Source organism: Macaca fascicularis, chromosome 11 (genome assembly GCF_037993035.2).
Source record: "Macaca fascicularis isolate 582-1 chromosome 11, T2T-MFA8v1.1".
Classification (NCBI taxonomy): domain Eukaryota; kingdom Metazoa; phylum Chordata; class Mammalia; order Primates; family Cercopithecidae; genus Macaca; species Macaca fascicularis.
Genome location: NC_088385.1, coordinates 11212303 through 11224616, shown reverse-complemented (window position 1 = coordinate 11224616; position 12314 = coordinate 11212303). Strand labels below are relative to the sequence as shown.

At 40.0% G+C, this 12314-nt stretch overlaps 1 long non-coding RNA gene across 1 annotated transcript in view; it reads right to left on the bottom strand.

The window, feature by feature from the left end:
• Positions 1–12314, bottom strand: part of LOC123567452 (uncharacterized) — a 59198-nt gene that overhangs the window by 8310 nt on the left and 38574 nt on the right. The gene's annotated exons all lie outside the window — the stretch shown is intronic.

Below are 12314 nucleotides of genomic sequence, written 5' to 3'. Positions count from 1 at the left end.
AAGATAATTCCCAGTGCTTCATGGTGTCTTTATTAAACTTTGACTGCTTAGGGAAACTGAGCTTTAAAAGGGTTAAGGTTTTTACATCCATGTAACTTTCTGAGGTCTTTAGGTTGTCACTCTGATTAAATGAGTAGTATTCTTGGCAGTGACTTATGATCTGTTGAAGGAAGTATTTTAAGCTTTTTGACATCCTTGGCAGGTTTCTCTAGAATCCAAATCCTAAATTAAGCCTTTTGGCCTAACATTGACTGGGATTTTTCCAGGTGGGCCCCCTAGATATGCCCCCTCAAAAGGCATATCTTTCTTGTAGAGATATTAAATGATTAGGCTTCTTTGGTAAATACTACTGGAAGCATTGTCAAATAAGAAATGATAAGAAATGGTGTTTTACCTTTCTTTAAGCTATGTTTGTGTAAGTTCATCATTTATAGAAATGTGAAATTTTATGAGATTCCTAAAATACTGACATGCTGAGATACCTGTAATAATTGCAATTTTTTTGTGTTGGATGATTGTATGCCACAGAAATACTTAAATTTCCTTGTTAATTGATAACTTTAATCAGATCTTTACCTATGGCTGTTCTGGGTTTTTGTCATTCACAGTTATTATTTTAATTTCTTCTTTGGAAGCATTCGCAATCAGCTATAGTCCAAAATTGCTAATTAAGATCAAGCAAAACAAAATTAATTACATAAAATTAAGTCATAAGGATGTTTTTATGACTTCAATGTTTTATTTTCCAGAGCGAAGGAAATTTTCTGTCACAAGCTATCAATCATTTGCAATAATTTGATAAAGAATCCTTTGTGAACAAATATGGAAGCATTTACTTTTTCTCTCTACTTGATTCCTCCAAAATTCAGAAACGATTTGTGAATATTTTTATCTTGAGTTATGCAAGTTCAGTAAAAATCCACTCTGTCTTTATAAGCAGGATCCAATGGGGAATATTGGTTATATTGCTAAGGTTTGGCTTGAAATGTCATATTTAAGAATATGCATAGAGGCCAGGGGTGGTGGTTTACACCTGTAATCCCAGCATGTTGGCAGGCTGAGGTGGGTGGATCACTTGAGACTAGGAGTTTGAGATCAGCCTGGTCAAAATGGTGAAACCTCATCTCTACTAAAAACACAAAAATTACCCAGGCATTGTGGCACACACCGGTAGTCCCAGCTACTCGAGAGGCTGAGGCACAAGAATCGCTTGAACCCAGGAAGTGGGGTTGCAGTGAGTAGAAATCACACCACTGCACTCCAGCCTGGGTGACAGAGTGAGACTGTGTCTCAGGAAAAAAAAAAAAAAAAAGTGCGTAAAATGCCTTGCTTCATGAGTTCCCAGCTTCACAGGGAATGAGTAAAAATTGTCACTTTCTGGCAGGTTCAAAAACCTTGATTATAAGCAAAATCCAAAGGCTACTTTGGTTTTGTTTCCTAGCCTCAAGAGGTTCTAAAATCTAAGATCTCCTACATCATCAACAGGAGAGAAATGTTATGCTTCTAAGGAAAGCAAAGTTGCAACTGTTTTTAGATTTTAACCCTGTACATTGTCTTCAAGTCCTTGTTGTCTGCCTGTAGACTGAACTAGATCCTGGATTCTCCTAAGTTCCTCCAATATTAGATTATAACAGTCCTGATGGAGTCCCCCAACGCTCTTGTCTCGATCCTGACTAGGGATGCTCCAGGGTCATTCAGGTGACTCCCCCTTCTTAAAAATCTGACCAACTAGGGACATTAGATACCAGAATTGGGAACAAAGTAGATCCATGAGATACTATGGTCAGTAATGAGATCTTATTGGTCAGTGAATCTTTTTTTTTTTTTTTTTTTTTCAGATGGAGTCTCACTCTGTCTCACCCAGGGTGGAGAGCAGTGGCATGATCTCAGCTCACTACAACCTCCCATCTCCCGAGTTCAAGTGACTCTCCTGCCTCAGCCCCCCAATTAGCTGGGGTTAAAGGCATGTGCCACCACACCTGACTAATTTTTATATTTTTAGTAGAGACTGGATTTTGCCATGTGGGCCAGGCTGGCCTCTGGCCTGGAACTCCTGACCTCAGGTGATCCACCTGCCTTGGCCTCCCAAAGTGTTGAGATTACAGGCGTGAGCCACTGCACCTGGCCTGCTCAGTGACTTCTAATGCTTGCTGCTGTACCTGGATAAATACTTCCAGTCATATTTAAATGGGCTTAAAGTTGGCAAAATCTCTGAAGGAGACATCTTCAGAAAGTCTCCTAACGGAACTTAGTGGATAAAGTTTCCGATGTCCAGATATATTCAGCTGGTTTCCCCCTGGTATAGGATTTCTTCTGCGTTCTACCCTACACGTCTTATGATACCCCTCATATTTTGGCTAAGCATTTGACTCCTCTTTAAAATTGTTCTAACTGGTTTTTAACAGATGTCTACAAGAGATCCCCACCAGGATCCTGCCCACGCAATCCTTGAGACTTTAAACTCACTCCCTCTGGAAATAGGAACCAACTTAACCCAAGAGACTTTGGTTCAAATGTAACCAGTACTTTCCTGAATGCCTCTCCTAAGTAAATGGCTCTAGCTGCCCTATTGGCCACTGCAGTGCCACTAGGATTCCTACAAGCGATCAGATGGGCCCAGAGCAGGTAGCCAACTACTTCTTTGTTGGATGGAATGCAATGCTGTTTGCCAGCGGGTTTGAGCCAGTCCTTCAAGATGGATTCTGAGTGACTAACTGGACCTAAATTTAAATAGCACCCATTTGCTAACTAGATTTCATACAAATGCTCTGAGTTCCTGGAAAACCCACACTCCTTAACTTTGGGACTTTCGAGACTCACCTAAATCAATCAATCAAAGCTCACCTGTGTCAGCTAATCAGGGATCAGCTGTATTGACTAACAAAAACTAAGGGAGTTTCAAATTTTAACCATTCATTTGTGAAGAAGACATGATTGGGAGCCTGGATATGAACATTTGCATAAAATCTGAGCATTCTCTTTGTTCTCTGGAGCAAATAATGTTAAGTTGTTAACTCTCTATACCTTTCTTTAGAACTGGATGGAAACAACTCCACCTGAAATGCAGCCCTGATACCAGGGAACTCCTATAGCAAAACACTAAACAACTTTATTACTCTAACCAATGTTTATGTCCCTAATCAGCAAGAAGTAGTTAGAATGGTCATCATCCCTTTCCCTCAAGATTATGGAATGGACATAAAAAAGAAGGGGGTTTGTAACTGCACCGGACTAATCTGTTGTCAGAAAGGTGCTCCTGAGCCAGACCCCAAAAGACAGTTCTTGGATCTCCTGCAGGAAGGAATTCAAGGAAAGTCACAGAGTGTGGAGAGAATAGACAGTTGATCGAAAGCTACTAAGTTACAGCGTAGGGCATCCTCCAAAAGCAAGAGGAGGAATGTGCTGTCTTTGTTTTAAACTCTTCTTTTATAGGGGTTTTATCTATGTTAAAGCTAAGCTATGTCTACATGTGGGTAGGCTGTCAGTATGACAAAATTTAGTACTTTGTTGATATAAAGAAACTTACCCTTGTCATCTTAGTGCATAAGTACATCAAAGTATGACTCTAGCTATCTTAAAAGCATGTATCATTATGTGATATTGGGACATCTGGACATTCTGTTGTCATAGGAGTTTGTCCTTGCAGCATTACTAAATCACTTCCTTAGCTGTAAACATCTTATAACCGTAGGTCATGACTGGCAAGGAACATGCCTTGCTAGTTTTTTGATGGAGCTGATTTTAAAATAGTGTCACTCTGGCTTTCCTATGTTCCTGCTTTCCTAACAAATCTGGTTCAACTTTTTTTTTTTTTTTTTTGATTCAATATAATGTTTTTTTCCCATGCTACCTCATTTACAGCCTATAGATATGGTTGGTCTATGTGTTTCCTTGTTCAGCTATGATTCTTACTTTTTTCAATCACACATGCTTTACGGGGGCTTCCACTACCATGAGCCATATTTTCTATGTTACCAGCAACATGTTTGGGTTTGTTTTTTGTTTTGTTTTTATTTCAAATTTTACTTTAGATTTAGGAAGTACTTGTGCAGGTTTGTTAACAGGGGTATATTGCATGACCCTGAGCTTACAATACCAACGAGCCCATCACTCAGGTAGTGAGCATAATATCCAATAGGTAGTTTTTCAGAACTTGCCTTATCTTCCCTCTCTCCCTGCTCTAGTAATTCCAAGCCTATTTTTCCCATTTTTATGTCCACGTGTTCCCAGCATTTAGCTCCCACTTATAGGTGAGAATATGTGGCATTTGCTTTTCTGTGCCTGCATTAATTTACTTAGGATGATGGCTTCCAGCTGCATCTTTTGTTGCAAAGGACATGACTTTGTTCTTTTTTATGGCTGTGTAGTATTCCATGGTGTATATGTACCACATTTTCTTTATCCAATTCACTGTTGATAGGCATCTACATTGATTCCACGTCTTGGCTATTGTGAACAGTGCAGCAATAAACGTGCATGGTTCAACTTTTATGGTAACAAAGTTGTGAGTTGTTCTTCCGTCGTCATGGACCGTCAGGTCATGTAACCTGAGCATGGGCAGGTGAAACAAGTATGCAACCACAGGGAAACCTAATCTCTCAGACTGAGGTACAGGCACCGAATGAATAAGTGGACACAGGATGGCAAGATCCAGGATCCAACTGGATAGAACCCTGGCATCACTTCATGGCAGGATGCAGTCAGATCATGCCTCCCAGCATCACCTCATTGCAAGATCCAATCAGATTATTCCTCACTACCCTGTGCTTATAAAACCTGACCCAACTCCCAGTTGGGGCAGGCACTGCTTTGGGAGCTTTGTCCAGTGTTCTCTTGACTTTCTGTAAGTGATAAAATCTCCTTGCTAAATCCTCCCTGGCTGTGGTCATTGGGTTGATACCTGACAAGTGACTGAACCCACCTGCTGTGTGGGTAACATTTAGAACATATTTTCCATGTCTTTATTTTCCTTGACTCTCTGCATTAGTGTCTGTGCACCAGATAAAACAACTTCCTCTCCAGTCTTCACAGGCAGGTCTCATACAGGAGAACACCTTTGCCAATCAGTCCAGACAGAGGTTCTGGGTGCCACTGAAACCTTCATGGTAGTTGAAACCACAATGTTTGTTCTTAATGGTCCTCGGGCATCTAGAGTACGCCAGGTCCTTTCAGTGCTCTCAGTGACGTGAGATAAAATCCAGTTCCTCAGGTAGCAGCCAGAATAACTGGGGTGCTAGTTATTTGGTCTGTGTCCTTTGCTTTTCAGAGAGAAGCTGGAAGCTGGGCTTGATCACTCTGCACTGAGCCAAAGTGGGGAGCAGGGGGAAGTACCCACATGCTTATTAAAAACTGCTCTGAAAATATTTGGAGTACCAGGGCTGTAACAATTATTATTTTAAAAACAACTGCTGTTTTGTTTTGTGTAGCCCCAGAGTAGTTTAGCAGATGCTGGGCCCTGTCAGCTCAGCAAAACAGGGAAATTAGAAACCAGTCCCTCTGGTAGTCTCTAGAGAAGTTGTGATACCAGATACGTGGTCCAAACCCTTCACTCCTCAGGGATAGGCTAAGAGATGGGAGTTCCTTCCCGATCATATGGCATTGTATTAGGGCTAGGGATTATGATCAGTGTGTGAAAGTTTTTTCCTACCAGTTTTGATGTGGATAGTTTAACACTCACCTAGGGTGCAGGAGTGGCTAATCAGTTTCTGGATTTCCAGTGATGAGAATTTGCCTGTGTGTTGCTGTCGAATTGATGTGTCCAGGATGATGAAGGAGAGTTTAGGGCCTTCTATTCTGCCGTCTTGTGACTCTGACAGTTTCTTTCAATGTTAAACTATCATACGATCTAGTTACTACATTGGTAGACATTTCTCTCACACAAATGACAACTTATATTTACACGAAAGCCTGTATATAAAATGTTCATAACAGCTTTATTCATAATAGTCAAAACTTGTGAACATATGTCTCACAGTGGGTGAATAATGAAGTAAACTCTGTTACAGGCATACAATGGAATACTACTCAGCAATAAAAAGGAACGGGCTATTGATACATACCACAACTTCCTTGAATCTCAAAGTACTTAGGCTAAGTAAGAAAAACCAATTACTGAAGATCACATTCTGTATGATTGAATTTATATAACATTCTTGAAATGACAAAATTGTACAGATAGAGAATGAGGGTTATGGATGGGTGAGTGGAGAAGAAGGGGTAGAATGGAGAAAGGGTGGTGTGGATCTCTGTGGTGATGGAAGAGTTTTGTTCCCTCATTGTATCAATGGCATTATCTTAGTTGTGATATTATAGTGTAGTTTTTTAGATGTTACCATTGGGAGAAACTGAGCAAAGAAGATGTGGGATCTTTCTGTAATATTTCTTACAACTGCATGTGAATCTACAACTAGCTCAAAATAAAAAGTTTAATTATAAGATAAAAGCTACATGAAATGAAGCAAAAAATAATTCACCCTTTTCATGCACACAGAGTCAGAGACTGTGACATAATTTGCAGGATCTAGTGCAGAATACAAATGTAAAACATCTGGTTCAAAAATTATTAATAATTTTGAGACTTTGATGATAAAGCATTAAACCACCTATGGAGCGCTTTAAGCATGATGAACTGTGCTACCACACAGATTGCACATTCACATATCTAGTCCTGCAAATGGAATGAGTTTTGCCCATGATCCATTCACCATTGCCTCTTTGGCTCAGTGAATTTTCTTCTTCAGGAGGGTAATTTTCTCTTCTTTCTCTGCTAAGCTGTTTAACAGTAGTTGCCCTGCCTAATGGGCTTCATCCATTTCTCTCAGATTGTTTTCATGATGCACTAGGATGAAGCACGCCCTTTCTCCTAGTCTTGAGGAAACATCGATATTCAGAATATTTAAATCCAGGCACTGACCAATCAGAAGAGTTTCTGGCCAATGTTCCACACTTGAGGGAAATGACATTATCTGAACCCTGAAGAAAAAGGTTGTAGATATTCTCCAGATCAAAGCATCGCCAGGAAGATTTTAGTTGTTGAAGTTCGTAATATTTCCTAAAGCAGGTATGAATTACTAGTAACTTAACAGGTATATTAACTGATGAAGTTTTCATTTCTCAGAACAAACCAGTCAAGGAAGGTGCTATTATACTCCTTTTATTCATAGAGATCTTGAGGCTGACAGAGTTTAATCAATATACTATAATTATTGTGTAATAATAAATTACCATAAACGAGGGGTGCTATGATCTCAATATTTGTGTCTCCCACTCCCAAACTCACACGTTGAAATCCTGACTCTCAAGGTGATGGCATTAGCAGATAAAAGCTTTGGGAGGTGATTAGGTCGTGAGGGTAGAACACTGATGAATGGGATTAGTGCCCTTACAAAAGGGACCCACCAAAGTTCCCTTGTTCCTTCCACTATGTGAGGACACATCTAGAAGGTGCCATCAATGAACCAGAAAGTAGGCCCTCACCAGGCACCAAATCTGCCAGCGTTCTGATCTTGGACTTCCAGCCTCCTGAACTGTGAGAAATAAATTTCTGTTGTTTGTAAGTTACCCATTTTATGGTATTTTGTTATAGGCCACATGAACTAAAACAAGTGGATTAAAAACAACACAAATTACTATCTTACTGTCTAGAAATGAGAGATTCAAAATGGCTAAAGTCAGGGTGAAACTGATAGGGCTGCGTTTCTTTTGGAGGCTCTAGGGAAGAAGCTGTTTCCTTGCCTTTGTCAGCTTCCAGAGGCCACCTGTATTCCTTAGCTTATGGTCCCTTGCTACAGCTTTAAAGCCAGCAGCACAGCGTCTTCAAATCTCTCTCTGACAGTGACATTCCTGCCTTCCCCTAATAAAGACCCATGTGATTAAATTAGGCCCATCTGGATTATCCTCTGTCTTTAGACCCTTAACCACATCTGCAAAACGTCTTTTGTCATGTAAAATAACATCCTTACCTCAAGGTTTTGGGAATTAGCTTATTAATGTCTTTAGGGGGTCATTATTCTGCTTTCCACAAACATTTAAAATTAACTATCAGGCTACAAAAGTCATAAATGAATTGAGCTTGTTTGCCCCAAAGGCTGTGTTCTTTTTTCTTTTTTTTTTTTGAGACGGACTCACTGTCGCCCAGGCTGGAGTGCAGTGGCACAATCTCGGCTCACTGCAACCTCCACCTCCTGTGTTCAAGCGATTCTCCTGCCTCAGCCTCCCAAGTAGCTGGGATTACAGGTGCGCACCACCAGGTCCAGCTAGTTTTTGTATCTTTAGTAGAGACAGGGTTTTGCCATGTTGGCCAGGCTGGTCTCCAACTCCTGACCTGAGGTGATCCACCTGCCTCGGCCTCCCAAAGTGCTGGGGTTACAGGTGTGAGCCACCACGCCCTGCCAGTTGTGTTCTTTTACATCATAATACACTGCCTTTTATATCCCTCACTTATTCAATATCATTACCATCCATCATGCTGTCACAAACACAGAAACCCAAGAAAAGTGGGATACAGGTCATTGAGAATAAATAATTTTTATAAACTTTTGTTCTTTCTTGTAACTTTTTATCAGTCGGCTATTCTAATGAAGCAAAATCTGATAATATATTGCTTTTATACTACTCAGTTGAGACATTCACATCTATTGAGGAGCAATGGGTACTTTGAAGGGGGTTTTTTCTTTCCTTTCATATCCGGTCAATTAGTCATCAATTTCCGCCTTCTAATATAGATACCACTAAAAAATTATATTTTGAAAAAAGAAATTTATTTTCTAAATGAAATTAAAATTACTCTGTATGTGTACTTCTTTTCCTCACACTGGAATTCTCTAGGGACCGTGTAAATGCACATCACTGTATCTTATGTTGGTATCAGTTATTTAACACAAGGTTGCATAAGAAAGTAAGCATGATGCTATGGCTTAGAAGTCATGAGATTCACATAGTTCAATATAAAGCTTCTGTGATAACTGGAGAGTTATTTTGACACATTTCTCCTTTCATAATTTATGCACCAGCCATCTCAGATTTCAGGTGTTTTCCCAACTCTGTGATATATTCTCTTCGCTCTGGGCCTAACTAAAGAAACGAGAAGACTTCCTTCAACTGGAAGACTTCTTCCTCTACCTCAAATGCCTCACTTTATTTTTTAAGTTAATTAATTAATTAATTAATTAATTTTTTCTTTCTTTGAGATGGAGTCTTGCTGTGTTGCCCAGGCTGGAGTGCAGTGGCACGATCTCGGCTCACTGCAAGCTCCGCTTCCTGGTTTCACGCCATTCTCCTGCCTCAGCCTCCTGAGTAGCTGGGACTACAGGCACCCACCACGGCACCCAGCTAATTTTTTGTATTTTAGTAGAGACTGGGTTTCACCGTGTCAGCCAGGATGTATTTATTTATTTATTTGAGACAGAGTCTCACTCTGTTGCCCAGGTGGTGTAACCTTGGCTCACTGAAACCTCGGCCTCTAGGGTTCAAGCAATTCTCCTGCCTCAACCTCCCAAGTAGCTGGGATTACAGGTGCAAGCCACCATGCCCAGGTAATTTTTGTATTTTTAGTAAAGATAGGATTTCACCATGTTGGTCAGGCTGATCTTGAACTCCTGACCTCAGGTGATCCACCCACCTTGGCCTCCCAGAGTGCTGAGATTACAGGTGTGAGCCACCATGCCTGGCCTAAATGCCTCACTTTATTTAACTAACTCCAGCTCATTTGATTGGTACTTTCTTGGGAAAACTTCTTCTGGGTTAAGTGCCCTCATTAACTGCTCTCCTAATAAATTATTCTACTGCCATTCACATCTTGTTACAATAAGTCATGCATACCTACTTATTTTTCAGTTCCCTTAAAGGAAGGGACATTACACTCAAAGTCCACCTGGCATGCTGGCTGAAGGGCATGAAGTTTGAAAATATTTGTTAAATGATTATGGACATCTTTAGGACTTCATGAACTTACTTTCAGTTTAGTTTCTACAAAAGGAGAAACTTACAGCAATGTAGAAACAAGAGATTGATATGAATAAATTATGTGACTAACTCACAGATAATATGTCATTTGATATTTGACCTTTAAAGTAGTTTTCATATCAGATCTTTCGGTTATGGGTTCTATAGCTTACTGTGAACTTAGACATATTAGTTAGTCCCTCACCCAAGATCATCTGAAAAATAAAGGTAATATCAGCCTCATTAGTTAGTTATGCCAATTAAATAAGAACACATGTTTAAACCTCATATTAATGTGTATGGAGCATAGTAAGTAGTAATAAGCTGGAGTTTTATGTTGTCATGCCAGGCTAATAACAGTAAAAGTAATAGTAGTTTCACTGGAAGGTTCAAGATTAGTGTAGAAATTCCAAGATGATGTGAAATTTATCAGGGTTTACCTTCTGTCCCCTTTAAGCTAACAATGAAATCATAAAACGACGTGAAAGGGAAAAGCCTGCCAGTTCATATCCACTTCTGTGTATGATCATATAACTGGAGAGACGTCAAACTCATGCTGAGAACAACTAGAAGGCTAGAGTTGAAGAAAAAGGATTTCATTAAGATTATTAGAAAGTGTTCAAGGCAACTGGAGGGGGAACAAAGATTCTGGAAAGGGGCCACGGGGAAGTGAGTCAGCATTCCAGGAGCCACCCTTCTCTTAGGGGCATCTTGGCAGTGGGTCAGATGCTGAGATTCTGGGGAGAAGGCAGTGGATACCAGGCATTTTTTGCAGGGACAGAAAAATCTCTTCCTAAAGCACTTGAAGGGCCAAAATCCCAAAGAGGAGAGAGGGCCAAAGAAATGAGAAAAATTTTTCTCTCAAGCAATTTTCAAATTGTTAAATTTCACAGGTTAGGAAGAACAGTGTGAAAAACAGACTTCAACTTTTGGCAATCACATGTTGTTTAGGAGACAAAACCAAATTCAACTTCCAACAAAGAGAAGCAGCTTTGATCAAAAGCAGGTTCTCAGATGGAATTACTAGAAGGCTTTATCATAGGTCCTAGGAAAAACTAGAAAGGATGAAATACTAAAGAAAAAGATAGATGGAATCTTACAGAAACTGGAACTCAGCCCTAACTCAACTTCGTTTCTATTCGATTAAGGCAATAGCTGTCCAATCTGGAACTTATTTCTCACAGGTAAGGGGGTGACTACTGTATAGAATTCAAAAAACAGGTAAAATCAATTTATGTTGTCAGAGTTAAGACAGAGATTATATTTGGGGTAACGAGCGTTGCAGGACGTGAGTAGGGCACATAGGATGTTGGTATTGTTTTATGTGGTTTTAAGATATACTTCATTTAGGTACTTGTTACATGTTGTATTTGTAATGAATGTGTTTAGTTGTATGCTTATGATTTGTGCACATTACTATAAACTATATTTTAGTAAAAAGTGCCCTTACCAGCATTTATATACAAGAAATCAATACATCTGACAAGAAGCTCCTGCTGCTAAAGAGCCTCTGTGCTCCTGGATTATTCCACAGGGAGCACGGAAGCTGCACACCGTTCAGGCCCATTTTTGAAACGTTGTTGTAGCAGCCATAGCAGCAACTTCCCAAAATATCTTGCAGAAATTGAAAACAAGATAATTTTTGAATGAACATAAACTCTTGGGAATGAATTTTAATTTGAGTTGTAGGCCGGGCTCGGTGGCTCAAGCCTGTAATCCCAGCACTTTGGGAGGCCGAGACGGGTGGATCACGAGGTCAGGAGATTGAGACCATCCTGGCTAACACGGTGAAACCCCGTGTCTACTAAGAAATACAAAAAACTAGCCGGGCGAGGTGGCGGGCGCCTGTAGTCCCAGCTACTCGGGAGGCTGAGGCCGGAGAATGGTGTGAACCCGGGAGGCGGAGCTTGCAGTGAGCTGAGATCCGGCCACTGCACTCCAGCCCGGGCAACAAAGCAAGACTCCGTCTCAAAAAAAAAAAAAAAGAAAAAAAAGAAAATTGCTGTTGTCTTTACTCACCTAACATTCATTTCCTCTGAGAGTCAACTCCTTCCTTTCAATACATTCTTATTTTCTATCATGATATTGCTTTGTACCACATAAAATACAATTATACTTTTTTCACAGTCAAAAAATTTTAAGTTATCAAGCATTAGTTTCTTTTGTAACCAAAATACTGTTGGAGAAGTAGCTTCAACTTTTTTTCTTTTAAATTCTTACAAACACCAGTTTATTCTGTTGTGATGAGCTGATTTTTGAAATAATTTGTGTTTCATTTGTTCCTCTAGCTACATTTAATTTAAAGGCTTGAAATTCTGAGTTACTGGGGCAGTTACACACTGACATATTTTAGTAGTTGGGCTTTTCTTGGT